The following is a 14,916-nucleotide window of genomic DNA, read 5'->3' on the forward strand; positions in this document are numbered from 1 at the left end:
GGAATATCTGCGGATTTTTCGAAAATATCTCTGGACACTGAAACGCTACACTTGTAAATGTTAAGTCATGTTTGACACTGAGCGAAATTTCCCAAGTGACATGCGTATATCATTCGGGCACCCTTCTAAAAAGTGTGTTAAGTGCGGGCTCGAATATAATATGTGCCAGACGTATTTCGCTTTGACATTTAAAATTATGAATTTTATTGAATCCACCTACGATATAGGTTTGTTCCAAGTAAGGTCCCTGACCATGATTTGTAGTATCGTGACAATTTTTAACTTTGTACGTCATTTTCTTGAAATCCTTTGATCAGGAGTAATGGTTAAGTCTATTATGAAGATTTGATTGAACATTTGGCTTCGTAATGTATCAATAATTAATCAATATTTAAAGAATTTCTTTGATTAAGTTTAATTGGATCTATAGTTGTGTTATGGTGTCCGTGATTTGTGGTATTTCATATGAAGTTGCATATAGACGGCTATTTGGAGGTATTTCAAAACGTCATACAAATTACACCGCAAATCAAAGTCTAAGAGGGACGTGATTTGCGGTGTAATTTATTTTATATGTAAATTTACATAAGCAAATCATGGCTAGTGACCTTAACTGTAAACCTGAATTTTCACTGTCCGAACGAACGCGATTTCATCCAACGAGATCGGTTTTCATATAAATATTGATGAGATTATGTCTCTATGGATGATATTTGACAGTAATTTGACAATTCGTATGGCCTTGGAACAGACCTTTACACCATATTAGTGTAGTTATTATACATTTTAGCAGTTATTGGTAACAAATACTTCAAATTAAAAATTGACTTCTTCGGGAAGTGAACCGGTGACCTCTGGATCATGAGCTAATGATCTTTCGAATGATGCAGTACAGTAGTGTTGGTTGACATTTCTCATTGTTTAAGAGTACTTTGAAAGCCATAAACGTGCGTGGCGCGGGAGGAGCAGGAGCAGAGGACGGAAATACATTCAAAGGAGGGACCTAAATCTCGTGACAATCGTTTACGTATTTGTTTCATGAATTTGTATTAGTAAGCATTTTGCACTAAAATGAACTGCCTTTTTATGCATTTTAGCAAAACTCTCTCTAGCAAACTAGAAAATTTTCATTTTGACTGACTACGCTGTAATTTACATGTAAATTCCAAAGGTTACTTGATACTTTCACCACCTTAATAAAAGTAGTTTGTTTGCTAGAAAGAGTATTGATTTAGATCCATCGTCGAATCGACTTCTATTGCCTGGTTTACTTAACCCCTTCGCGACCATACTAAAATTTCATGAAATTCGGTTCGCCGGATCGTGAGCTAGGTCCCTTGAAGTGAACAGAAGTAGGGACTTGTACCAAAAAGATCTGCTAAGATATGTCGAATTCTCATAAGGCACCAATCTCATTGTAGGTACATACCTACCACGTTTACCGTAACAAAAAATCAACTGTCCTTGCTATATTGTACTACAGCACTGGATTGTAACTACAAAGTGTAAAATACGAATTGGTATAGACACAACAAACACAGTCAAATGAATAAAAGTTGTATAAAACGGAACGACACCGATAAACAACCAGAAAGCAAATGCATCTGCGCAATGGTTCGCCTTCGTTCTGAAGTTGGAAATATCTTTCCAGTTCGCAACGAAAATATTACGAGTTCAGTGCGTTTTTAGATATTTCTCGAATGAGACGTGCGTTTAGAGTGTATCGGTTTACTCGACGTGTTGTTTACCATTTTAATAGCGTGTCTTGGAAATATTTTATTTGAAAGGTCAACAGTTAAGTGCATATCTGAAATTACAATTAAATGTTTCGTTTGATATAAGAATGAAATAATAAAAAAAAACAACTTGTGAGTTTATTCAACATAAACGAAATGTTATTTGGATAAAAGAAAGCTGCATATTTATATCGTTTTTAATATATAATGACGATGGTGTGTTTAGTTCTGGTCACAATAATTTAGAACATATTTTCATGTTGCCGACTAGGACATTTTTGATTTTTAATCAGCCCTGTTCGAAAGTCGTTCAAACTGAACGACTCGTTTGTTAATTTTTCAAAACATCCAAATTTGACAACAACTATTTATGTTAAATATTTATTGCTTAAAATCGCTTGTTTCATCTACGACATTAGAACAATTTTCATGCTGAAGTGTTATAGCCCGTGGTTTAATTGAATCAGTTGAAATTTACCAAATAAAAGTTAAATTGGTTCATTGGATTATTATAACAACGATTTTATTCTTCTTTGGATTTTCATTAACATTGAAGTACACATGCATACACACAAGCATACATACAACATGTAAGTAAACAATGTTCAAACGTTTTTCAAAAATATTATTATTTTCTCTCGCTCTTGCCGGATGCAACAACAAAATAAAAAAAAGTAAAAACTAATATCTAAAATAAAACGGATGATGATGTGATGCTGCACGTTCAAAAGATTTCATTACCCTAACATTCAACAGCGGATTACTTACATTTACAGTATGATCTGTGTACATTTGAATTACTTGAATGTTACACAGCTGTGCCCTAAAAGAGCACACTAAAGTTCTGGAGAATCATCGCCATGTGCATACTTCGACATGTACAATACACAAACAAACAAGATGATAAAGAACTATAAATCTTTCCCAAGAAAATAAAGTGAAACCGAACAAAAGAGAAATATATTTTACCTGTGTGGTGTGTTCAATACTACCTCCAAAGCGATATTTAATCTGAAATACAAGAAACTTAACTCACACAATGGCTCTCCATATGTTCGGACCGAAAAAAGGTCTTTTGTTAATAGTTGTTCCATAGTTGAATCTTCGTCGAATTCGCTTTTATTTTGGTAATAGATTAATTTACATGCTACGCTACATGCTTCGAAAGCCGGACTTTTCATGCTTCAAGCACTTCTTTCGACGCCCTCAGCATGAAAAGTCCAATACTCTACTCGGAATAAAATTAAAACATCTCGTTTTCGTGTATTTATTGACCTCGGCGTCGCCTCGGATCGACATAATTCACACGAAACCATTGCACTATAAAAACGGCTTTTTTAGGTGTTTTTGGTACAGTAAATTCAGATCTTGAGCGCACATTTTATTCTTTATTTTTATTTAAGATAGCTTTATGTAGCCGTTTATGACATTAGATTAGAGTCTTTACACATTTGCAGTCAAGAATCAATGAAGCCAAATTATTTTCATATTTCTGAATGATTTGATTGAGTTGGAATTCTTAAGCAGATATCCATTAAAAGCTCGTGCTCGTGGGATGCCGCACGTTTTTTGGACTAAATCGTATCAGATTAAATGGGATTAACCCTCTTGGGATTCACTTCAGTTTAATCCATTTAGTCCTAATTCAGTACATACGATTTAGTCTCATTTAGTCCAAGAAATGCGGCACCCCACGAACTTATCGAGCTTTAAATGGATATTTGCTCATTCAATAAGGAAAAAATCAAATTATTCATTAAATAGTAGATTTCGAACTTGTTTGGAAATTTTTATTTTGACGATTGGGAAGTTGTAGCCCGCTCCCAAAACAAACGCAATTTACGGTTCTCGCCTTCGCGAATCTTGCGCTTATATAATCGTCTATTTACATGGCCTCTGCTATAGTTTACTATTATACGTACGTAGTCCTGTAATATGCTAAACATTCGATTGTTTGTTTGGTCAAAGTAATTGAAATTGTGCCCTAATCAGTGCCCCCTTTCACTTATGGACTGGGCAATTTGGGTAAACGCCCGTAGTGCCAGAAAACATCGGCGCCCGAAAATAAAGGAAATTATTATGTCGGCATATATTGACCCAATTGGGTATGGTCTAATGTCAGAATTTGTATAGATCGGATAGATTCGGTGAAATTTAAGCGAAAATTGAGTTCGACTGATGGTAAAATAATAGAAATCGCTATTTCCTCCGGTTTGTATGGACAGACCATACCTGGTTTATTGCTAATTTACCTCTTCAATAAAAAAAAACGATCAAAATCTACTTTAATTTTATGCGAGGAGTCTTACTCACAAGTATAAAATATAGACTTTTTCCTGCAAACTTTGACAATTTGGGTTAAAAAATCGATTTTTTGAGAATTTAGTGAATTCAGGGGTACTGTGGATTTATGATGTAAGAGTTTGTAACTATCGTCTATTAACTCCTTCAAATTATCTAATTAACCTGCTTAGGGATCCAATTCGTCCGCTTTTAATGGGTCCCGCAGAAAAATAAAGCAAATATAATTTAAGAACATTTGTAGGGTAGAAAATAATCTTTATTCGCATAATGCTCGGTGGGTGACATAGCTAACAAAAGAACAGGAATTTACGTTTCGTTCTCTTTTTGACAGAAGAAGCGTCCTCTTTTTGTCCTCTTTTCTGTGCCAAAATGACCTCTCTTTCAATAATGAAAAATGGAATCCACAGTAAGGTTGACCGAGAGTTGCTTGTGAAATTTTACAGCACAGTTCGTGGTTCTTATGAACCATGAGTTGTGTTATGACCTTTTTAATACAACCAGCTACCGGTTCATCGATTTTATATCATACAACATAACCCACGTTAACCATAACACAACTCTCGAGTTTCTCAAATATTGAATTTAAATCCAAAATCTCATTTAAAATGTATTGATTAACTAAAATCCGTGTAGTCAAAATGTAATTATTTTTCAATGGGTTTTCCAAACTTTTCGTTTCCGTTTGCGTATTCCTTTTGATTTTTCGTTCAAAAAATCCGATGTTCCCTATTCTTCCTGTTAGTTTATCACTGTACTGATTTCACTTTTTCACTCAATTGTGTTTGGATGTTATCGTTTGAGGCAGATAAATAAAATGTTAGGGCAGTTCCGATTATTTCCTAAAGCAAGAGTTTTACGAAGCATCTGAAAGTACATACCTCGGTACCGGTACCGATACTATATGTATTTTCGTGCATTTTTTTGGTATAAAAGCGTGCAATTTTTATCATGGATACCGGCGTTTTTTTTAAATCGATAAACGACGGTATTTTGAGCAAAAAATTGTTCTAAGGCATGTCTCTAATTTTTTTTTTTACAAAGCTGCTTTAGATGTATTTTTGGTGCAATTTGGTACATCGAATTATCTTTGTAAAAAAAATTAAAATTTCCAAAATTTGGACCAAGTAAAAGTTTTTTGTAACTGTACAGTGGCGGACTTTCAATTTTGTGCTCTATTTTGATTCAGCTCTTCGACCAGCTGGTCCATGTAAACAAAAAAAATAATTTTATAATCAGGAGTAGATAAAAATGGCAACAGAGGTTTGTTTATTATCGCCAACAATACAACTAAATAGAGGCTCATATAAGTCGAATGTATCACTAACATTGTGCGAACATTTGTTTCAATCCGAATTTGGTACATAAATGCAAATCTTCAGATTGTTTAGAGACTAAAACCATTTTAGACGTAGAGTATAGTCTTATTAAAATAATTTAAATGCTGAGACTGTTGTATAAAAAAATCTACGAGTAGGTGAATTCCAAACTTCAAAAACTTTCTGTCTAAATCTGTGTTATGAAACAAATGCTCTCCAAAACTTTTGACCACCACGAGTTGTTTAATCATCGGATTCAAAGGAAAAGTAAGAACCAATGAGAAGCTCGATGACATGAATGCCATGGACGCAAAGAGACTAGAAGGTAGATTCAAATAAAAAAAATTAAAGCTATTCATATAACACTTTATAAAGTTCAATAAATTAAAAAATGGCGTGTCCACTCAAAATATGTTTTCCGAACAAAATATGTTATACATGCGAAACGTGCTTTTTCATGCGAAACATCCTTTTCCATGCGAAACATACTTTTCATACGAAACATCCTTTCCATACGAAACATACTTTCCATTCGAAATATGTTTCGCATGGGAAACATGTTTCGAATGGAAAACATGTTTCCCATTCGAAACATGTTTCACATGCGAAACATATTTTCCATTCGAAACATGTTTCTCATTCGCAACATATTTCCCATGCGAAACATGTTTTCCATTCGAAACATGTTTCCCATGCGAAACATATTTTCTATTAGAAACATGTTTTCCATTCGAAACATGTTTTCCAATTGAAACATGTTTTCCAATTGAAACATGTTTTCCAATTGAAACATGTTTTCCAATTGAAACATGTTTTTCATTCGAAACATGTTTTCCATACGAAATATGCTTTCCATGCAAAACCATATCTTTTCATAGAATTTTTTTTTTATTTAAATTTTCATATTTTGCGCCGTATCGACGTTACTTTCTACTCTTTTCCATACATGGCATGAAATGTCAACCGACGCATACATTTGCATCAAAAAACAACAAATACACTCTCTTCAGTTTTATTGTTAGCGATAATAAACAAACCACTGTTGCCATTTTCATCTAACTCCTGATTGTTAAAATAACTGAGTTTGTTTTCATGGACCAGCTGGTCAAACAGCTGAATCAAAATAGTGCACAAAATTGAAAGTCGGCCACTGTAGCAACTAATTTCAGTTTTCATCGAAATGTTAGAACTTTTTACATTGCGAATTTTTTCCGTCAAATTTTTTTTCATGAATTTTAATGTGATTATTGTCATCTTGAATATAATTGAAAGTGACGAAGGTATAGGCAATGGCGCAAAATTGTAAAGTACCCGTGGCGCCCAAAAGTCTAAACGCGGCACTGGCCCTAACTTAGTCTTAGCTTTTCGGTGGTTCTCGCGTTGAATTTACATGTATTGCAGACACTGAGCCGAATAGACGCAAATTTTTCAAATTTGTGTATATATTGATTCAATATGCGTGATTTCGGGAGAAAATTTGTTTCCGGTCTTACTTTTGATTCTAATAGAATGTATCATGTGTACGACTTATTTAATGACTACGATTACTACGAAAAACTTTCCATTCAATTTACATTGAAAATGCTTCGAGAATCTACCCAGAGCGATATTAAAAATAATTGCAATATTATAATACCCTCTACCCAAAATAATTTCAATTGCATGAATGTAATTCGCTGTATATAACCACATAAATATTCGCTTCGCGGAAATGATGTGCTTTCTTTTCGTAACAAGAGATAAGAACGTCAGACGAGAAATTTTAATTTATCTTCAGCATATTAAATATGTATACTGTAAAGATAACGTATCTAATTTTGATATTTTCATGTAATAGCACACATTCATGATTGGTTGTGATGATTTCACGAAATATAAGTTAATGATTCACTTAAAATGTAGAGACTGATGAGATGGAAATAAAATCGATTTTCATTTCATATCAGAAAGCATTCAACTTAACTAATAAAGTGTAACGATTGCCACATATCAACGGGTACCGACTCTAGAGACGCTGTCGGAAAAGCCACAACAAATGAAACCATTCCTGCGATATAATGTGTGTAGCATATACTATACACTCTTCTCAAATCCCTTTTCCCAATTGGAAATAATCCAAAAAGCAAATCGATATGGTTCCGAAAATAAAGTTCATCAGCACACATAATCAAAAATAAGAAAACATTTTATTCATCAAATTGTGTTTGAATGTTTTGATGTACCATATCTACTGCTTTTATGGCTATGGCTATACACATTCCATAATCTTTCGTTTTCTTTTTGTCTCGTCTTTGAACATTCAAAATGATATCGATACATGTTTGCCGAAAGGATTTTCTAAAAAATCAATTTTTATTGTAACTGGTGTAATATTGAAAAAGGAAACGTTACGAATGCTACAAAACTCTGCAATATTGCCGAGGCATTGGACATGGACACAATGCTATTTTTGCTCGTTCGGTCTTCATTTGTTTGTATGCGATCCCAAATAATGCCAAATTATATGAAGAAAAAGGGGGTAACATACAAAAGCACAAGAATTTATCGATCTTCACACTTGCATGGAATGGTATTGGATGTTTATTTTAATATTTATTTTACTTTGGGTTGAATGGTTGGGTTATTTTGTTATTTACAGCACTGACGACTTGTGTGATCAGTTTGTTTGCTAAGTCACTGCCTTTTTGTAAATATATTGATATTATGGTCTTAATACAACGAACAAACAAGCAGGCACTATACCTGATTTGATACTCCTCCAGAAATATAAAATTTCGCTTTTGCTCAACAGCATGCAAAGATTTAATTTTATGAAAACGTGATGCAGGTCCTGGTATGAGTGGGACCATCAATGACTGTAAATTGAAGATTTCGCAATACTTTCTGCACTTCAAAAGCAATTTTTGCAAAAGTGATTGGTTTCAGCAACGCACTTCAAGCAAAAGTGCTATTAATGACAGCTGCCAAATAGAGTACTTTTTGTATGAAATTTTATCCCCACTCTTTTTACAGTGTACAACTTTGTATGGAGCACTGTCAAGTTTCAGTACCCTATTTAGAGTACCGCTTTTGCTTGAAGTGCGTTGGTTTCAGTTTTCATCAAAGTCATAGCGACTTTCGCGTCTCCACTGTAATAGCTGAGGGATTCTTTTGAAAAACAGCCTACCGAAATCGGACGCATTTTCTATTGGAATTTTTTATATGTGCCTAGAAAGGACTTCGACCCTAGAAGCCAAAACCACTTTCAAAAAAATTCTTCGAAGTTTGTGTGGCTGGTCAAAGGTGAGCAAAAACCGAAAAATTGCAATTTTCTTACAAAAATTACTCCAGTTACACGAGCCGTACAGGGTCGTGTGGGGTGTCATTAGAAAGGTAATCACATGTACTATTGAGCTGAATAGGGTCTTATTGAGTTTAAAATTCATCCACACTGAAATATGTGCAGATAAAGTTTTTAACCGAAGACGTACACTGTTCTTACTGAAATTTCTCGAGGTACACAAAATGTACATGGTCGTGTGGGGTATCATTTGAAAGGTAATTTTATGTGCTTTTGAGCCAAATAGAGACTAATGTGGTTTGGATGCATCTATGATGAAATATGGACACTTAAACATTTCAACTTCTTTTTCATCGCATATGTATCCAAACCACATAAGACCCTATTTGGCTCAAAAGCTCATAAAATTACCTTTCAAATGATACCCCACACGACCATGTACATTTTGTGTACCTCGAGAAATTTCAGTAAGAACAGTGTACGTCTTCGGTTAAAAACTTTATCTGCACATATTTCAGTGTGGATGCATTTTAAACCCAACAAGACCCTATTCGGCTCAATAGTACATGTGATTACCTTTCTAATGACACCCCACACGACCCTGTACGGCTCGTGTAACTGGAGCAATTTTTGTAAGAAAATTGCAACTTTTCGGTTTTTGCTCACCTTTGACCAGCCACACAAACTTCGAAGAATTTTTTTGAAAGTGGTTTTGGCCACTAGGGTCGAAGTCCTTTCTAGGCACATATAAAAAATTCCAATAGAAAATGCGTCCGATTTCGGTAGGCTGTTTTTCAAAAGAATCCCTCACAGTATTTCAATCTTATTATCAGTGAAAGGTGTTACGAAACACTCCAGAGTTTAACTGACTTCTGAAGATGAAAGACTTGCTTTCAAATAATCGAATATTGTTATCGGGGGGTTATCGGGGTTGCAGGTAGTATAAATACCACAATCCAATTAAAATATTTTCTTTTAATAACTTCTTTATTTATTATTCCTTTATCATTCCTCTAGAACTCTAAAATGCTGGCATTCCGGCAGATACCAAAGCTCTTCAAATTGTTTCATTCATAGCATAATGATGAGGATGACGACCTAGACAACGACTTGTAACTGTATTCGTTGACCAGACCATTTTTCCACAATTGTATTCATGCAACATATGACACTTATGTGACAAATTTTTGGTGTCAATTCTTAGTGCCATTCCGATTCTCTATTTATTTATTTATTCTTTGGTTTTAGTGTCTACTTAAGTAAGCTGACATAGTTACAATCATCGTCATCATCTCAACCAATACAAGCAAATATTCTACTAAATACTAAATCAATCTAGCTTTTCAGCTTCGTCAGTCAATCCGCTCAGACACATCTAAATCTACTTCAATTCCAATTTAAATTCATATTAATGTCCAAATCAATCAACCTTTCAAATTCAATTCACCTATTCCTTTAAAAGCAATTCACTTCAACTATATCACAGTCTTTTGCCATCTAACAATCGTTATCTCTCACAGTTCTATGAGGTTCCCGAATGCCCGATCTGGCAGTTTCAAAACTTCTTGTTTAAAGCGTATAAACGGTAACGTCGGATCGACAACTGCCACTGCACAATTGAACGCTTTGCACGCATTGTTGACTGGAGAATTCCACCCATATTCCGTTCTCGGATGTTTCAGTCTTAATAAAACCTGAATTTCTCAGTTGGCGATCTTCAGTATTTAAGTTCAGTTGATTACGTAGGTATGGAGGGTCCAGATGTCCAGATACAATTTGGTGCATCCACAATGCAGCCGAAATTACCCTCCTTCTGTTGATGTTGTCATTGTTTAATAATAATATCCAGAAGGATAAGAAGGTAAATGCACATTCCACGTCCATATGTATTAATCATTTACACAGAGTCTGGTGTAATCTGTTGTAAACTTGCAGGAATACGTTAGTAAATAGATGGTAATACTCAGTACTAACACACTTGTAGAATGTCCAAACTTTATAAACCAAATTTGAACTGAACGAAATGCTAAAAACACCACACAAATTAACACACTACGTCATTAGTTTCAATTGTCTTACACAATTACATGGGCGAAAGAATATCGTTAAAACTTACAAATGCATACACCGACTTAGCAAAATACATTTTATTATGGAAAATACTATACAACAAAGACAGCAAGCAAAAGTTTTGTTGTGGATTAATTAAACACAGAGACATTTAAGATCGATAAGACGAATAAATAAATGATTTGATGCAATTTAAACAATGCTCCATTGTGCATCTTATAAATTATATTTATATGTATGGTTGGCATCATACACCATCCACCAACAATATGTTTGATTCATTTTAACTTGTTAATGGAAGCGAAACGGAAATTATTAATCTATTTGGATTATCTTGAGTTAAGCATTTCAATATGCAAGTTATTTTCTTAAAATAGTACTTGATGTGACCGAAGATTGAATGTAGTCATACAAAGATATGGTCAAAGTTAGGACTGATTAGAGTTCTATCTAATTTTCTTGGCACAGAGGTCTTCCTAACAACCATCGTCATTACATGATGGAGCTGCTAATCGTTAATACGTGTTGTCTACATCTATAATATAAAGTTTGATGTTTGGTGGATTGTCTATCTGTAGGTCCTACAGTGTAGGAGCCCAGAAGGAAAGTCCTGAAGACCTGAAACTTGGCATGAGGAAAAGTTAGGAACAACGCGCGTTTTTTTTCACTTTCATGAGTTATTTGACGCACCATTTTATTTTTTTGCCTTCTTACGTCGTGAATGTGTTTCTTAAACGTGGAAACATATTTTTGTAACGCGTGAACTCAATTTTCAATTTCGTTTACATACATCTGAAAATGTTAGCTTATAAACTTTTATTCCCTTTACTTACATACCACAGTATCTCAATCCACATAAAAGACTTCGTACATTCTGACTGAAACGCTATGTTTCAATGTGATTGAATATGGATTGTATTTGTGGATTGAATAACGTCGGAAACAGGAAAAAAATTCTAAGCTAAGTTCATCGGCTATAAGTACGTTGTCGTCATAGGTAAAATATTTCGCCCAATACTTCGCGACATTCTTTTTGTCAAGAGCACCCAAGTGGTTCACGTTCACTTGGTATTTCCGCTGGTTTTAATGCTAGCGCGTGAAAGAAAGAAAAACTTTCTTCGACTCGTGACGCATGTTATTAAAATAATCCCAAGCAAAGCCGGATACTACTAGTGTACACAATAATCCAGTTGGCATATTTACAAGTGACTAATTCAATCAAATTGCAAAACAAAATTGCGAGTTTTTAGCGATTTTTAATCAGAGCTTATTAGGAAAGAAATGTGCGTTGCGTTCGATTTCGCCGATTGTATAGGTTAATATAAAATCTGGTGAAAGAGTGAATAATGTTAAATTGATTCTCGTCTTCGTTCGAAAATGGAAAAAATAATTATGAAACTCATTACAGTCAAAGGCAGTCAATTTTCAGCATAAATTTGCTTCAGCTGTTTTTCAGCTGATCCACACATACAATCAAAACTGGTTTACCTTGTTCATACGGTTGAAGCTGCAACACGCACGCGCATGATAGTGGTAAAACCGTATAAAGACGTATAAACGGTTGTGATTGTTTGTATGGATCAGCTGAAAAACAGCTGAAGCTAATTTATGCTGAAAATTGACTGCCTTTGACTGTATAAATGCCAGAATAATTTTTTTCCAAAACTTTATAGTTAGCGTCGTGTCATATAATACCCTTTCCTCAGAAAAAAGTTTCCAGTTTAAATCGGTAAGCCTGCCTGCATGAGTTTTTTTTTTGACGTGGATCAAAAGAGCAACTTGTGAACAATACCATCTTTTTCGTCCATTTAATATGTTGTATTCAGTAATTGCAAAAGAATTTCATTATATCACATTTCCGAGAATCACTTGAAACCATTTTGATGACGACTTCTAATTTTATGACTGACCCACTGTATTTTAATGTATCGAATTGCAAGGCTAATAATCGATATATTTCTATAAAAAATAGCAAAACTGCATTCGTCAGGTTTTTGATCATTTTGATGTTTCAACTTAACCTTGATTGCAGTTAATACTTGCAACATCGATATCTACTCAATGCCGCTGACGCAATATATATTTACTCTATTTACGGTAAATATATGACTGATTCAAATCCGTAAAGACGTTGTGCCTACCACAACCACTATCAGTAAACTATTGTATTAATCAGCATCAGATAAACTGTTAAAAAATCACTTGTTTAATTGCTGCCAGCTCTTACGTCAACTCATTTTAATGTTGTCTCATAAAATCTGTAGTTTGCATTTCCAAACTGTTAACTATTTCAGAGCTAATACTGTTATCATCGTTCATAAGCTTTTGTCCACTTTTGGAGAGTAATGACCCGCGCAGGGTGTACTGTTAATGATAATGATGAGGTGACACGAAATTTTGCATGGGATAAATGATCGAAATGCTGCTTCTTGTGTGTTTGTTTATCCCAGTTGACGGCATTTTGTATTTTAACATGTAGCTTAAACCACTTCTTCCAGAGACACTTTTAAGACTTTTCAGTGCAGGGCCGCTTTATGCAGGGGCCCAATTTTTTCTAGTAGGAAGCCCTTACATTACCCTTTAGACTAAGAACACTAGGGGCCCACTGCGGGGGATTTGTTAGAGAGAGCAAGGTCAACTGGGGGGGACGAGACAGGGGCCTGCGGGGGATTTGTCCCACTAGCTTGTATGTTAGAAGTGTCTCTGACTTCTTCTGTCGAATTCCATTTCCTAAATTAACATATCACCATCAATACACCTAAAAGATTTATAAATGACTCGATTCAATTGTTAATTATGTACAGTCATCATTTTTGTCTCAAATTTGAATGAAACGGAAACATATACCCGCACATATCGTGTATAATACACACTGTGCACCATAATTACTTCATATTTTTTATAACGAGATAAAAAAAAAGTTATTCATGCACCAAGTTGCGAAATGAGGTTGATTTTTACACTAGATATGAAGTTATATCACGAGCGTAGTGACAAGACAGTTTTATTGTTGATTGAAGATCCCGTGTAGATCAAACGTTAACCTTAACCAGGACGTTTGGGATTACTGAAAATACCTCCACCTGAAATGCCTACTGATAAATTGCTAAATGAACACAAGAAAAATGTCGAAAACAAACAGAGAAATCGATTCTCTTCCCTACCACGGTTCACGTTAAGTGAATTTTGAGACAGAATTGCTGGTTCGGCCTCAGGTACTGACATCGGTCACTGGTCAGAGTGATCTGATCATCTTCAGTTGCTATGTCAATACCCTTCACAAGACAGCATAAAATCGCAACGTTGAACAAGTTGTTGAACGTAATTCGAGATAAATGTTTTTTTGTATGACCGTTGCCGATCTGCAAGAGATTTACGGGTATTTACCACACAAGTGCACGTTTCACTACTTATGGACACTATATTCATTTCATTCATCTGTATCAGAAATAACTGACGCATGTTCTGTGTGAATGAAGTAGATTATGAAGTTTCATTAGTGTCTCAATAGTAGATTATTGACGCATGAGTAAAGGTATACGGGCTTGCTATACCTTTATTTGATCTACCCTCATTATGTCAATACTACGCTATTCTATTGGATAAGCGAAAAAGTGAAAACACACTTTTCATATAATTCTATTACATTTCTGGAACATTTCGTTATAAAATTCTAATTATTTTTTGTGAACCAACAGCTATGACCTTTCATGGATATTTACTAGAGTGAATGTAGTATAAAAATTTGGGGTGACATCACGCAATGAATTATATTTAAGTTCTAGAAAATCGTACAAAAGTAAAATAAATTACCCTACGGTTGCACCTGTTATTGAATTTCTGGGATATTTTGACATAGTGATGAAAAATTCGATCAGGTTTATTCGCTGTTTTAATCAGCCAATTTCAATTTGTCTTTGGATGCGGTAGACTCGATTCGCTATTCTAGTTTGCAGGTTGTAAGCGAATAATGATTACCTTTGCACTATTTGGAAAGAGTGAACGTAAATGCCAACAATATTATTTACCTGCATATTGTGCACTGTTTTAGCCACTGCAAATAGTCTTATTCTATCCATTGTGAAGCAACTGAAAGTAGCTCTTTTGATAAAAGAAATTTGTATAATAGCAGAAAATTGAAAGATGAACAAAGTCGGTTCAGTAGTTCGGAAACTTCAGAAGTAATCTTTTTCGAAACTTTCATTTTGTT

At 34.6% G+C, this 14,916-nt stretch overlaps 1 long non-coding RNA gene across 1 annotated transcript in view; it reads left to right on the forward strand.

Annotated features, from left to right (window-relative positions):
* The first annotated feature begins 2,182 nt into the window (after nucleotides 1–2,182).
* LOC119073053 overlaps nucleotides 2,183–14,916 on the forward strand; it is a 144,856-nt gene continuing 132,122 nt past the window's right edge. Inside the window, exon 1 of the long non-coding RNA XR_005086983.1 lies at nucleotides 2,183–2,326. This is a non-coding gene — a long non-coding RNA (uncharacterized LOC119073053). The remainder of the gene's footprint in view (nucleotides 2,327–14,916) is intronic.

This window comes from Bradysia coprophila, unplaced genomic scaffold (assembly GCF_014529535.1).
Source record: "Bradysia coprophila strain Holo2 unplaced genomic scaffold, BU_Bcop_v1 contig_111, whole genome shotgun sequence".
NCBI lineage: Eukaryota > Metazoa > Arthropoda > Insecta > Diptera > Sciaridae > Bradysia > Bradysia coprophila.